The 14883-nt window shown below is 28.6% G+C and overlaps 1 protein-coding gene and 1 long non-coding RNA gene across 2 annotated transcripts in view; one reads left to right on the forward strand and one right to left on the reverse strand.

Moving 5' to 3' along the window:
- The window catches only part of LOC724442 (serine-rich adhesin for platelets), a 97545-nt gene extending 84217 nt beyond the window's left edge, over window positions 1-13328 (reverse strand). Inside the window, exon 1 of the mRNA XM_006570926.3 lies at window positions 12761-13328. The gene's annotated coding sequence lies outside the window, so the exon portion shown is untranslated. The remainder of the gene's footprint in view (window positions 1-12760) is intronic.
- Window positions 6755-11178, forward strand: LOC102654587. Its single transcript, XR_412023.3, has 3 exons — window positions 6755-8912; window positions 9145-9233; window positions 9312-11178. It is a non-coding gene; the product is annotated as an uncharacterized LOC102654587 (long non-coding RNA).
- Window positions 13329-14883: the final 1555 nt, after the last annotated feature.

Here is a 14883-nt window from a genome sequence, read left to right on the forward strand (position 1 = left end):
GGAAGCGTTACTATCATCGATGGCCAATGTTTAAAGGTAAATAAAATTCCTTGATACTTAACACGTTAAACGGTTAAACAAAAGTTACGTCGATATCATCTCGTTATCGCGGAAGCTTGGCGAGGAAATATACCGATTACATACTTTTATCGGCAGTGAGAGAAAAATATTGGCTTTCGCAGATACGTCCATTACGTGCAAGCAAGAACAATAACAGTAATACGATGAAAACGCCACTAACCGTGTAAACTGGAGGAACGCACGAAAGAAGTGAAAGGTTCTTATTTCTCGAAAGCGTTCAAGGAACACTACCGTTCTTTTGTAATTATCGACAGCGTACTTATGTTTTCTACTAGGGAAAAATTTATATTTCTATAATATTTCTAGATAATTTTTCGATAAAATAAGATAAAAAAAGTTGTTATTGTTCGAAAAATATCAATCTAACTTTTTTTTTTCAGATAAAATTTTTAAATTTAATAAAATTCACCAAAATTATAAAGTCTCCATTTTAGTTCATTTTCAATGTAATCTCGAATCGTTTATGAATATTTAATAAATAAATCTCGATTCGAAATTTTTTTTATACGAGATTAATTTATAATCTTTTTAAATTTATATTTTCAGCAATTAATACATTTTCATCCTCTCCTCTCAAGATTTATAACATAAGAAATTTCGATGAACGGTTCTCGGTATAATATTTGTAACTATAAAATTTGGGGGAAAAAAAAAAACTAGAGCAACGATATGTAATAACAGCGAGAAAAAGACTCGGGGTGGGGGGGAAATATCGACGAAGTTTTCCATTCTCGTATTGTCGGTGCCATAGTTCCGTATCGATCATTTCAACCGCGCGAGTGACGAAAAAACCTCGTGGAGAAGGAAAGTAAAAATGGAAACGATCGCAATAAACTATGAGTCAAAGTTTGCCGTTGTGTTCCGTGCCCCGCTGTATTTCTCCGAGAATATCCAACGAGGTGCACGCGCTTTAATCCGGCATGCGAACTCGACGATGTGAAAAAGCAGTTATGAAAAATACAAGAGAATATAATTCTAATAAAAGATTTACACTGAGGAGAGGAACGTGTCTCTCATCGAGTCGCGTACAGTTGCTCTCAAAAATATTTGATACAATTCAGGCAAGGCAAATCCGTATTTGAAATTATTGGATTAAAATTTGTTTTATCATTTCTTTTATGATATTTGTAAAATATTTTCCGCGTTTTATATTTGTAAAATATAAAAAAAATTATGTTATCATTTATCATCGTAATGAATACTTTTTAATATCAATTAAATAAATAAATAAATTAAAAAAATTTTCTTTCAACGAGAAGATAATATAATGTGATATTAATATAGAATATCTTAAATAGAAATATTTAAGAATAAGGGAATATATAAAAAAAAAAAATCAATGAAAAAAAAAATTTACGATTATAATCGATTTTACGATTCGATTTTACTATCCGTTATACCGTTTCACGTATGACGTAACCGATTTTCTTTTCCCCTCTCTTAAAACCTGTTAACGATCCAATCTCTTTCATCCGATGACGAGTGAAAACACGCGAATGTACACTCATCGACGAAAATACAATATGAACCAACGTCTAGATTACAGGGTGATTCACAATACACATTTTCTAGAATAAAAAAGTAGGAGGAGAAGACCGAGTCGTCCAGACAATGGAGAATCGGTGAACCTTAACTTTCTGTTCTACCATACAGCGCGGAAGTATCTCTGAAAGTGAAATCGATAAAGGTCAATGTACCGACCGAGCACGCAGTTCGAAACAATTCGAAGATTTCATTTATTCGGACAACGAGCCAGTATCGAAAATAAGAAACAATGTTACACGTTCATTAGAGATTTAAATTTTTACAAATTTAATGTTGTTAAAAATTAGAAAAGATTTTTAAATATTATTTATCATCCATTTATTATTCCACTTTCCAAAAGATATAAAGAAAGTAAGGTTAAGAAAAAAAAATTTCATAATTTCTTAATCTATTTTTTTTTTAAAAAGAAACAATAAAAATTGTTCCAATTCTATCTCGTACCATGTATAATAAATAAAATATTATAAATAGTATACAGGTTATATCCGACACTTCTGTAAGATCGATTTTAGAGTTCGAAACAAAAGTTGGTACATAAAAGTGCCGGTTGAGGTTATGTATCAAGTTAACAACGAATTTAAGATTATCAAGTTAAGCAAAAAAAAAAGAGCAAAACCAACCTCGTTATCATATTCTATTCATTTAACTCTTCATTTAATTCTAAAGTGCTTGCTTCTAATTCAATAAATAAGATTTAACCAAGATTTTCACATACCAACTTTTACGTTTATTTTGGCTTCTAAAATCTTCGATAGTATTTCACGAACATTAAGATATATATATAAACTATAATTATCATTATTCCTCGTACACATCGATAGACAACAATTATAGACAATATATCTCCACTTATATCGAAAGAACAGCTCCGACAAGTTTTATAGAACACGCGTTGCATTAATACCGGCCAACATTGAAAGCAAACAGCTGATTCAAGGCTGACGCCCATTGACGTCCCGCGTTTCTCTAATAGTAATGCTTTAAGCCCGCATCACACCTAACCTCTGACCTACCTTAAGCGACGTGATCACACGCGTTCCTCTCTCTCTCTCTCTCTCTCTCTCTCTCTCTCTCTCTCTCTCTCTCTCTCTCTCTCCTCTCTCTTCTCTCTCTCTCTCTCTCTCTCTCTCTCTCTCTCTCTCTCTCTCTCTCTCTCTCTCTCTTCTCTCTCTCTCTCTCTCTCTCTCTCTCTCTCTCTCTCCTCTCTCTCTCTCTCTCTCTCTCTCTCTCTCTCTCTCTCTCTCTCTCTCTCTCTCTCTCTCTCTCTCTCTCTCTCCTCTCTCTCTCTCTCTCTCTCTCTCTCTCTCTCTCTCTCTCTCTCTCTCTCTCTCTCTCTCTCTCTCTCTCTCTCTCTCTCTCTCTCTCTCTCTCTCTCTCTCTCTCTCTCTCTCTCTCTCTCTCTCTCTCAGTTACACATGGAATCTCTCGTCGTCCCGTAATTTTCCATCATTCGAACAAACGGTCGGTTCGAAATCTTAATGGTTAATAGATCGGATCACGTCCGGCCTTAAATTAATAAGCGTGCGAGTTGAATTTTAAGAATGAAACGAGATGTTACGTGTTTGACGACGAGTGACGAAACTGGCGATGCAAGAAATTTAAAATTATTCGAAATTGCGTTACCGCTTTGGATCGGATTTTTTTTTTTCGAAATCTCTTTCGTGATTGAAATAATTTTGCGACGATGAACGTTTTTTTTTTTTTTTTTTTTTGAGAAATAAAATATCGTGAAATTCGAATTTTGGAAATACTTTCGATACGAAAAATCGGAGAGTTTAATTTTTTAATTTATGATAATATAATTTTGTTACAATATATAATAATATAAATTTAAATATTTTTTAATAAATTTATATATTATTTTATTATATTATATATTATATTATTATTTTATAAATTTATATATTTTTTAAATTGAATAACGGTGAGATATTTTTATATTTACGATTGCACATCGCGTACGATGATATACGGGGATTATTCTTCCCGTGACATGGTCGTAAACGATTACATATCGCGACTTTTCCCTTTACATAATGCCGCGAAAGAGATGGCTCGCTTCAATTGGCAAACGGCGTATGAATTATAGCGGATATACCACGAGTTATTTCTGACGGGATTTTTTGGCATGATATCGAAAGCAATTTGCCAACGATTAAAGTGTTCCATTAATAAAGCCACGGGATCTTTATGTTGGTACGAACTGTATTACTGTCATCAGGTGAGTGTCTCATTAAGTCTCGTTGGCAAACTTTGAGTTTGATTATCTAATGTCGTTTAACGAAGGGTATTATCGAATCACATTCTTCTCTCCCCCTTCCTTTCCTTTTTTTTTTCCATCTAATATCGAGAGATAGAGGAGATACGATCGAAAGATTCCACTTTTTTCCCCCTATTTTATGATTCACGATATAAAAATTCAAAGAAAATAAATTTATAAAAGAAAAGAAGGGAATGTGTGGAAAAAAAATTTCGATTGATTTGTTAGTAATTGATATATTAAAAAAAAATCATATTAAAATTATTTATAAGGAAAAAAAAATGTGATCGCAATTTTTTCATACGAAAATGTATGAAAACATTGTATCGATTTGAATACGTGTGCGTAGGTTCGCTCTTTCGTTCCATTGAATACTACAAGCAATAAAGGAGGAAAACTTTCCATTCTATACCAGAGCCTGGAAAAGTACCGAATGCTTATGACGCAAATTTAACAGAGGACACAGGATGATTGCCAATATTCCATCCCATAAAGACGAAGGATAATAAGAGCTTCAATTCTTCAATAAATCTTATAAAAATATCAACGTCCAGCAAAAAATTCATATATACATTTATTAAAACGAGTTTGTTCGATATACACTAATGGAATTGGTAAAATTTTCATGTTTCAATTTGTGTATAATTTTTCAAAACATTCGAAAGATTTTGAAAATGAGAATAATTTTTAAAAAATTTTCAACGAATATTAAAAATAGATGATAAATAAAACTATCGTTTTAAATATAATTTAAAAATTCGATAAATATGATTATTGATTCAACTTTTTAACAAACGATAATCTTCGAATTTAGAAATTGAAAAACTTTCAATAAACAAATAACGATAATCTTTGACTGATACGATATAAATATACTGCACATAAATTATTCTAGAAATAAATTGCTATTTTTTTTTATTTTTTATTTATTCTTAATCGAATATCTTCGTTCCGTTTTAAAATTATCTGCATATCTCGCAGATATATATATTTCAATTTCGAATAATCTATCTTGAGAAAGAATAATAAGAATGTGAAATCTATTGCGCAATATTTCTGCAAAAAAAAAGTTGTCAAAGGAATAAACCGATTAATAAAGAAACACGCGCTCAATAAATATCTAATCACGCGGTTACCAGTGAACGATAAATCCGTACGTTGGTAAATCGTGCGATTGTTGCACGGAATCGCGGGAAACTTGTATGAGAATGGCGATCCGCGGCCGACCACGTGACAAACGTTGAAAGCACGTGCTCCGCATCAATTATGGTCGAAACCAGTGGACAGCGCGCGCCCCGAGAAGGAATTCCGCGCAAACTGGCTCGTTTCTCCTCAAAATGCGCGAGTGCGCGCACGGAGAGTTCGTGTTGCAACCGTTTCGCAACAGCGAAGAAGAAAGAGATGCGGGGAAAAAGATAACAATATTGCGAATATTGCGTTCAATGGAGACGAAACGAACTAAGAAAAATGAAACGTGTCATCGAGTTAATCGGTTCAGAAGAAAGAAGAACGATACTGAAACTCAATTGGTATACGGTGATACACGTGGAACGTGTAATTGACACCGCGAAAACAACATGATTAACATCGATCAGACTAATAAATGAAATGTAAGTATATATTTTATATTGTATCGTGAAACATTTCTAAAAATTGATCCAGAATTGAATTAATTTTGATCGATTTATTTCACAATTATGGTCAATTAATTGAGGTTAGATAATAATTACATCGGTAATGAAAAATGATGTTAAATGATATGAGAAAATGAAATGAACAAAAATTAATAGGAATGAGTCACAATGGAGCAATTTTTAAATCAGCTAAGTGTATTAAATGTAACTAGAGGAATCAACAATTACGACAGATTTACTTGGAACTTTTGTTTATATGCGTATATGACTTCATCTTTGGCATCTTGGCGACAAGAATACCGAAGAACACACTGCAAAGCAAAACTGAAAGTGTGGAGGGGGGAGAAAGAACGTAAGTGGGTGTACGAGTTATAAAATCAGGATAAGGACGAAGATTACCCTTGGAACATCTACCAACTTCACTCTCCAACTTTTAGTAATTACGCATTCAAAATTCACTATCACATCACTAACTCTTTAAAAGAGTTTTCTATGAAGAAAAAATTCTCTAAAATTTATTTCTCTACGAAGAAAAAAAATGACAACCTTTCCTATTATATACATTTCCTATGTACATAACCTATAAAATTATGTGACATCGAGCAAAAGATTAAAGATATTATTCGTACTTTAAATAAAGAAAAAGAATAGTAAACGAAAAACTCTTATCAATTTATTCGACTTTCCCTATCCATTCGATTTTTCGAGAAGAATCGTTGCCAAGCGTTTTTGCAAATAACAGTCAAGAATCGCTACAACAAAGAAAAGCACTACGAGCAGCAAATGATGGCAAGTCGCCTTGGCGACCCAGTCGGTAAATTCCCGTCGCCACAATGTCTGCATCGGCAAAAGATAATCGACACACACTATTTCTTCGACGATCTTGTTACTCTCGTTAGAATAAGCCGATTATACTTCAACCAAGTAAGAGTGAGAGACATGATGCCAGATATAACGCATCTGACAAAGACAAACTTATATATACATACTACTTTATAAATATCCGAGTATTTTAGTAAATTGGAAATTAGAAATACTACTTTTTTTACTCAAATTTTATCAAAATATAGAAATTAATAGTGCAATGATATGTTTAATATATAATAAATTATTAAATTGTAATTTTAAAGATAATTTTAACACATAAAAAAATTTAGCAATAATATAATTATAAATAATCGAAGAGATACATAACTATAATGAACATGCTATCAAATCATTGAAAAATGTTTTTATTCGTAGATAAAGAAATTCTCTCTCTCTCTTTCAAAAAAAAAAAAGTTTTTATTTTTTAACGGTATAGTATACAAGCAGCAGAATGCCAAATCATCTTTTTTGATGAAGGAAGTTGAGATTACGTATCGTGAATCGACGATTTTCTAATATTGACTTTTGCAATGAATTATAAAATTACAAATTTGATTCGAAAAATACAACCATGATAATGTATATCATTCGGAAGTGATAACAGCGTGGTGAACACGATAAGAGTGAAAACGTAGTTAGAAAAGTAAATACATTTTTTAAAAAAAACCTTTTGCAATTATATATACATTTATATATATATATATATGTTTATCATTCGCTAATCCTATTAATGCAGTTGAAATACAATAAATAAATAGGTTGGTATATGATAGATACCAACCTCTTAAAATCAAAACTCAAGAATTTGAATTTAACTTGAATGGTTACGAATAAAAATTTTTTTTTTTTTTTTTTTTTTAATAGAACTATGATTCATTCACATATGCCAACGGTAATTTTCCTTTTGCCAATTATAAATTACAGATTAGTCATAGATAATTGCAATATCGTATTGTTTTGTAATTGTCACATAACTTTTCTTTTTTTTTTCATCGATCGAAGGTCATATTCGATCTTCTCGTAAAAATGGCTTATTAATCTAATTTATAAGAATGCGAAACATGAATGCGAACTCGTAACATGGCAATTATCCGATAGAAGGAATATTTATAAGGAATGGAATAAACGCGTGCGATATACATGCATCTAAATACATCACGTACTGCTCGATAGAAAATACACTATTGAATCCATTCCTAATGTAAGCGATGACGTATTGCCGTATCGTTCATAATATCTAGAATGACATACTTTTATGAACGTGAAATTATATTTTTGCCATTTTAGAAATTATTTAACAAAATTTATCTTACAAACGCAAAATCCAATGATAAAGGATATTTAACGAAAGAGAAAAGGATAATTGTATTTTTTTTTTTTTTTCAATATTCGTCGAATAAAATTTTCTTCGTGAAAATTTTTATATACCTTCAGCTGTAAGGCAATTACAAAAAATTGCGAAAGATATTTATCACTGTGACGAAATCTGCATTGTTTCGTCGAAAAAATATGAAATAATCATCGAGTTTTTAATAATAAAATATTCGTAATATTGTATTCATGTATAATAAAATTTGAGTTTAAAGAAACCTAACCTAAGATTCATAAAAAGAAACGATTAAACGAAAATCAACCACTCGTGCATTTTATCATCATATTTACGAGAGGCTTAAACTAAAGCAATAATTGAAAAGTTTCAATTACTTATTAACCTCACAAAGTATCGTTTCATTAAAGTGTAATGATACTGTATTCGCTTTTATGTAAATAAAATATTATTTTTTAATCGAGAATAAGATAAAACTTACTCGATTCCTTGATTTTCCATCGTATGAAAAAAAAAAAAAAATTATTATATCAAAGAAAAGATCAAAATAGGGACAAAAATTTCACTAGGAAAGTAAAGTTATTACGTTACGTTAATACCAAAGATCGAAAAACTTTTATATTCGCAAAAAAGAATCGTTAAACAAAGGTGCAATGTCTTTTATTACCAGAATACGTTTCGTGATCTAACCATGAAAAATCTCAATTGTTTCCAACAATTCGCAGTTCATTCGACGAACGACAACAATATGCAATTTTGAGGTTAGCAACGTTAATCGAGCAATGCCGACGAGTATATAGGTTAACGCTATGTTTAACCAACGCGATGATCAAACAAATAATTCCGTGAAAAGCGGATAACAAAGAGCGGAAAAAAACTAGAGTGACACGTAAGATGATGAAAGATTAAAACGAATTCAATTTGACTGTTGAACGGAACGCGAAATGTGACGATCGCGTTTCTCGTATTATAGTACGTGCACAGTGTCACGCGCATTACCCATCAGAGGTGACATTCATCTTTCTTTCGTAAAAATACCGGCTAATTAACCACTATGCCTATCCGACCTTGCAATTAATCGTACTGTCGCGCATGGATACGTGTTTGCTTCCGGCGTAATCCCTGATATACTGCCAATAGGCTTCTTAATTACAACCAACCGTTCCGAATTACACTTTTCGCCAGAGATATAGGTTAAGTACGTACACCGTACGTACTCCCGCTCTAAATATCTCGAGATATTTATTTTTAATCGGATTTTAATATTTGTTGTAAATTATGATTTTTTATGCCTTTTTCTTCATTAAAATTCTTTCTAATGATATATAAATTTATAATTATCATTAGATTAGGTTAGTTAATAAATATTGATTTATATATTTTTTATTATTCATATATTTTTATACTAACTTTTTTTTTTAAATTTTCAGACGAATATAATGAATATCCTTTTGAAATAAGCATCGTTAAAATAACGTGCACATTTCGTAATTACGAATTACGATTATCATTAGATTAGGTTAGTTAATAAATATTGATTTATATATTTTTTATTATTCATATATTTTTATACTAACTTTTTTTTTTAAATTTTCAGACGAATATAATGAATATCCTTTTGAAATATACATCGTTAAAATAACGTGCTCGTGCACATTTCGTAATTAGAAAATTCAGATCGAACACTGAGTAAATTAAATAGATGGAAAAAAAAATATTATTTTAATATTCAGAACGATTTATTAAATTGTTGGAAACATTTGAATCCATAAATACGAGTTCGAACGGAATAATTGAATGTAGTTAAAACTAGTTAACAAGTTTGTCTCATATTTTATGATAAGAAGTTTATTACTTATATTAGTTATATATTGTAAGGAAAGTTTTAATGTTCGAAAGATGAACGAATTTAAATTTCAGATACATCGTTCACATGTAAACTCGGTTATATATCTATGGACAAATATATTTACTGAAAATAACTGGTCTCTATTTGCACAGCTTGAATAAATAAAGCCGCAGAATCTTCGATGCAATATATCTTTTAATATGCTTTAAATATCACAATTGTTTCATTAACGCATAAAATAACGATATTGTTATTTAAAATAATTAAATTAATTTTAAATACCTTTAAAAAAATTATTACTATTATTAAAATAAGAAAGAACGTGTTGATAATTTGCATTACAGTTTACAAATTAATTAATTTTAGAAATTGTAAATAAATTACTGATCAAATATTCATAAATATATATGTCATTATTATAAGTATATAGCACAATGTACAAAATTGCCAATATTGATGAACAAAGAATAACAATCACTTGAACTTTATACAAAAGAATATTAAGTTTCTGAAATACAGACGACGTACACCTCGCTTAATCCAATTCAAACGATAACACAATCATCGGATTAGATACACATGACTTCAGGATCATGAGAATCCTTATAGAAGACATTTCATTGTTTTGGCCTAACAAATCCAACACATGGATATATACTTTGAATTTAAAATCAAGACAATAAATATCAAATAACACAAATGTAATTAAATACGTTAAATGTATTGATTAAATTTTATGATAAATACCTTATTCTAAACTTATTAGGTTAAGACTGAATCGTGTTTAGGTTAGGTACGCATTATTTATTTTGATTCGATTATCTCATGATGGCTAGCTAATTAAACGGATTTACTTAGTTTGGATTGGCTTGAAGTTTTCAAAGATACTTAAAAGATACGTTTGACATGCAGATTAATAAAGGATTACGTTTCAACAAAGCCAATTAAATCTAAATTAAAATCATAATTTATAAATGAAGTTGAGTTAAAGAAAATAATAAATCTAATCTAACCTAATCAAAATCTTATACAAACCTAAATCCCTTCCTAAATGTAATTCTAACTAATTCAAGCTAGACCTAACCTATCCATCTAAATCTGAATCTATCTCAAATTACAAATTGAAACATTTATAAATAACACACAGGATAAAAAATATTTTTATATATATTTCAAAAATTGAAAAATGATTGATCTTGAAAATCAGAATCAATGAGATATCTAAGTAATTATCAAATATAATTTATAATTAATAATAACATTTTGTAAACTGACAAATTCTAGTTTCTTTTTTTTTTCCCCATTGATTTCACACAAATCAAACGTGTTAAACTTGTGGAAATGGATATACGTGTATCAAAGATATCATAAATATTTAATAAAAAGAACGATGACGTAAGTAACTAATCTAAGTTGTAGTGTTTACATTAGGAACGAAGTCAAATCCGATCTATCTAGGAAAAATCACATTCTTCGAGAATCGAAATAAATCACATGTATAACAATCTTATGCATATTTATAAACAATAAAGTGGATCACAAAACTGAGCAAAATGTAAACGATCCAAATATCTGTTATCTTAATTTAAATAGTATAAAGAAATAATTCAATGATCAAAAATAAAAACAATATTGTAAACGAACAAGTATAATGAGTTATAAATTATTTAGAGATAAATTTGAATATATAAAAATGCATCGATGAAAAATTAAAATCTAACGAAAATTTTTAAAAAATAATTCATAATGTATAATGAATTCATTTTAATATATAATCTTTTGTATGTAATTATCTTATAAATATTAATTTATAAATAACGTTGTTTTTAAATAGTTTAGCTCTCTATAAAAAATTAATATTTTAATTATCAAGGATTATTTTTTATTTATAAAATAATTTATCAATCCTATTTAAAAAAAAAAAGTCTTGATTTTTATAATCAAAGAATTAGATCTCAGATCATAATTTTGTAATGAATAAAAATAAATGATAATTTTAATGCTAGATCAGATAAATACAATGAATGTAATATACATTGAAATTGTTTAATTTTTTTCATTATTAATTTCTGCTATTTATATATTATCAGGATAATTTAAAAATTTGTAATAAGTGTCTGAAATATCACCAAAATGTTACTCATAAAATAACAGAATAATTCATAATATAAATTTATAAATGAAGATCATTGTGCTTAATTTTCAGGCATGAATAAAATCATTATAATAAAATAATAAAATATATAATAATAAAATAATATAATAAAATAAATAAAATCATATTTAAAATTTGATTTAAAATATTTCATCCAGAATGGATAAAATAAAAGGAAACAATTGAGGATCTTGAATAAGAGTCATTAAATTTAAAAAAAAGAGTATTCTTATTCAACAAAACAGTAATGATCTCCATCTTGTATTTTTTTTTAAATAAATATATTTCTAGATTGGTATAAAATTTATAAAAATTTATAATTCTTAAGAGCATTCAAATTTATCGAAAAATTCGATTATCTCTTATATGTAGCGGTAATTAATACGGATAACTATAATTTGACTAACGGCAACGTTCGACAAAGCGAGCGACTAAATGATTAGAAAAACATTTACACATAACCGAACGTATAACAGCTCATAAAAATAAGAATAGAAAATTAGAGCTGATACGAGCCGAGCTTCATAAATATGAAGCATTTTGTTTAATTGCAATTTTTATTTACTTGGTATTACATATATATATATATGAACATTATTTGTTCGAATAAATATAAAAATATAAAATAAATAACTATAATTCAGAGTCAAACATGATTTATATAATATCTAAACATTATTTGATTTTTGTTATCTAATTAATATTATGATCGAATCGTTAAATTGTATCAAAAATGATTCGATTATCAAATTAACAAAAATTAATTGACATTAAAACATTAAAACGTGTAATCCATTTTACTAATCAATTATTTTACTAATCAAAATCATAAAGAATGAATAGTACGTTATAAAATAAAAATATGTTTTACTTTTAAATAATTTAAATTGTACTTTGACGTTATAATAAGTACATATAATTTAAATATTAAAGATAGAGATTAAATAAGATTAAAAAAAAAAATTAAGAAAAATTTTATAAAATGAAATATATTAATTAAATAGTTGTTTTATTTTTATATCATTAACATATATGCAATTACCTTGATACGATGCGTTGTACTGTTTAAAAATTTTTTAGCAACGATGTCGTTAATTCGTGTAATAATCGTTCTTGTTGCTGCTATAGAAAATAATCGTTGCGTGCTTTCCCAATAGCTGGTTTGTTAGTAGCAATGAAATTGTTAATATCAAAAGGCGTTTCACGAATTATGTATACACACACTGAACAAATTTTTCACCATTGAACTCTATACACTGTCGATAAATAGATAATGGCACAGTGTGTTTTCTCTTTTCCAAGACTGAAAGACTGTTAAGTATCAATTACCGTTTTAAAAACCATAAAAATTAACTTCATGTATTCTCCAGTTTATTTCATTGATAAAAATTAAAGTAATGCAGATTTCAATCTATGATAAGTACTTTGTATTATTTGCATTGAGGTTAGGTTTTGCATTAAGTACAAAAATGATGTGAACTTTTAGATAATATTGATAACAAACTCTGATGATTTGTTAACACATGCCAATCATTTTTTGTCATTCAGCTATATATATTTTCTTTCGATTTTTTTCGATATAAATATAAATTAATAAAATCATAATTCCAATATTCAATGATTTAATAATAACTGATTAAAATCAGATTTTATTTTATTCGTTTTGTCAAATTTTGTTTAATTTATCAAATTATGTTATCGAAAAATCATCTCATATTATCATTTTCATTTGTTGATAAAACGTATAATCGTAAAACTGTTGAAAAATTTATAAATTTTCTTTTCTAAAACACTTCCACCGTATTAACCGACTTGTGTTTGTAAAAATTTTCGTTACACCAAAAAGCGCACACAAATATGTTGGATTTGACCTCTTGCAATGGCGAGCTTCGTCTCCTCGTTTCTTCACTATAATGAATGACGTTTATTGCTCTTTCTCAAAAATAGAATTCGAGCAGTTTTTCAACATTCGTAAGAAAAGCTTTGAAATAATTGAGACGACAAGTAGGTATTTGTCTCCTTTTGAACTTGTCATTCAACGATGGTATGTTGACACTTAACCTAAGCGCGTCGTAAAAATGCCGAACGCACTACCTTCGTCTTAAAAATATTTGTCGCTTTTAACCTTGAAAATACAAGTTTTAATCAAATTTAAACTTTACATTAAGTACACGGTAAGTAACGAACGTCGACGATCCTCGATATCGTTTCCGCCGTGAAAAATGATTCGTCACCAAAAACTTTTTCGCCAACGATTATTCCATTTTTGCAAATATGTTAATCACACTCTTTACACCGGACGGATAAATAAACCACGAAATAAAGATATTTTATTAAATAGCCAAGGCTATGGTGCCGCGTTATAGGCCATGAAGCGGCCGGCACGCAAGAAACCGGTGGCAGTTTCAAGAAGCGTACACCCCCGATCGCACATCCTTCTTGGAGCCCTGGCGAGAGCCAACTGCTCCATGCACTTGTATGCCAACATTCAAGGCGGTTCTACAAGTGACCAGCTGATTGAATAAACGATCTAGACGTTTGATACACACACGATTCCAATTATCACGTTTTCTATATAAACATGATTTTTATAATTAAATATAAATTGATCACATTTCAAATATATATATTATTAGAAAAATAATTATGGCAATTGAGAAATGAAACAGAAAAAGAGTAAACGGAAAAGAGGTACTACGATCATATCTCTTTCTCGTCTTTAATATAATCGCCACTCCATATTACCAAATTTTTAGATGCATTGAAAGAGGGCACCACTGACTGCAAACGATGTATGAACATTTGATTATCAATATAGTTTTTTAATAAATATTTGCCATAAAAATAAAAAAAAGATAACAACTGTTTAATAATTTAATTATCTAATTTAATTAAATTAAATGAATAAATTCTATCTAATATAAAAAAAAAAAAAAGATTTTATATAATGTGTTAAAATACAAATGTATACAATAAATATATTTTAGAATTTATTTTATTAAAATAAATAATTTTAAAATATATTAATATTAAGAATATAGACATTTTGACAAGATAAGAAAGTAATATTTTTCATTTAAATTAATTATACTGTTTCTTATATTTGCAAATGAAATTAATTTTTTAACTATATAAACAATAAAGAAAAATTTCTATATTTGTAAA

The sequence above is a fragment of the Apis mellifera genome, linkage group LG6, assembly GCF_003254395.2.
Source record: "Apis mellifera strain DH4 linkage group LG6, Amel_HAv3.1, whole genome shotgun sequence".
Taxonomy (NCBI): Eukaryota; Metazoa; Arthropoda; class Insecta; order Hymenoptera; family Apidae; genus Apis; species Apis mellifera.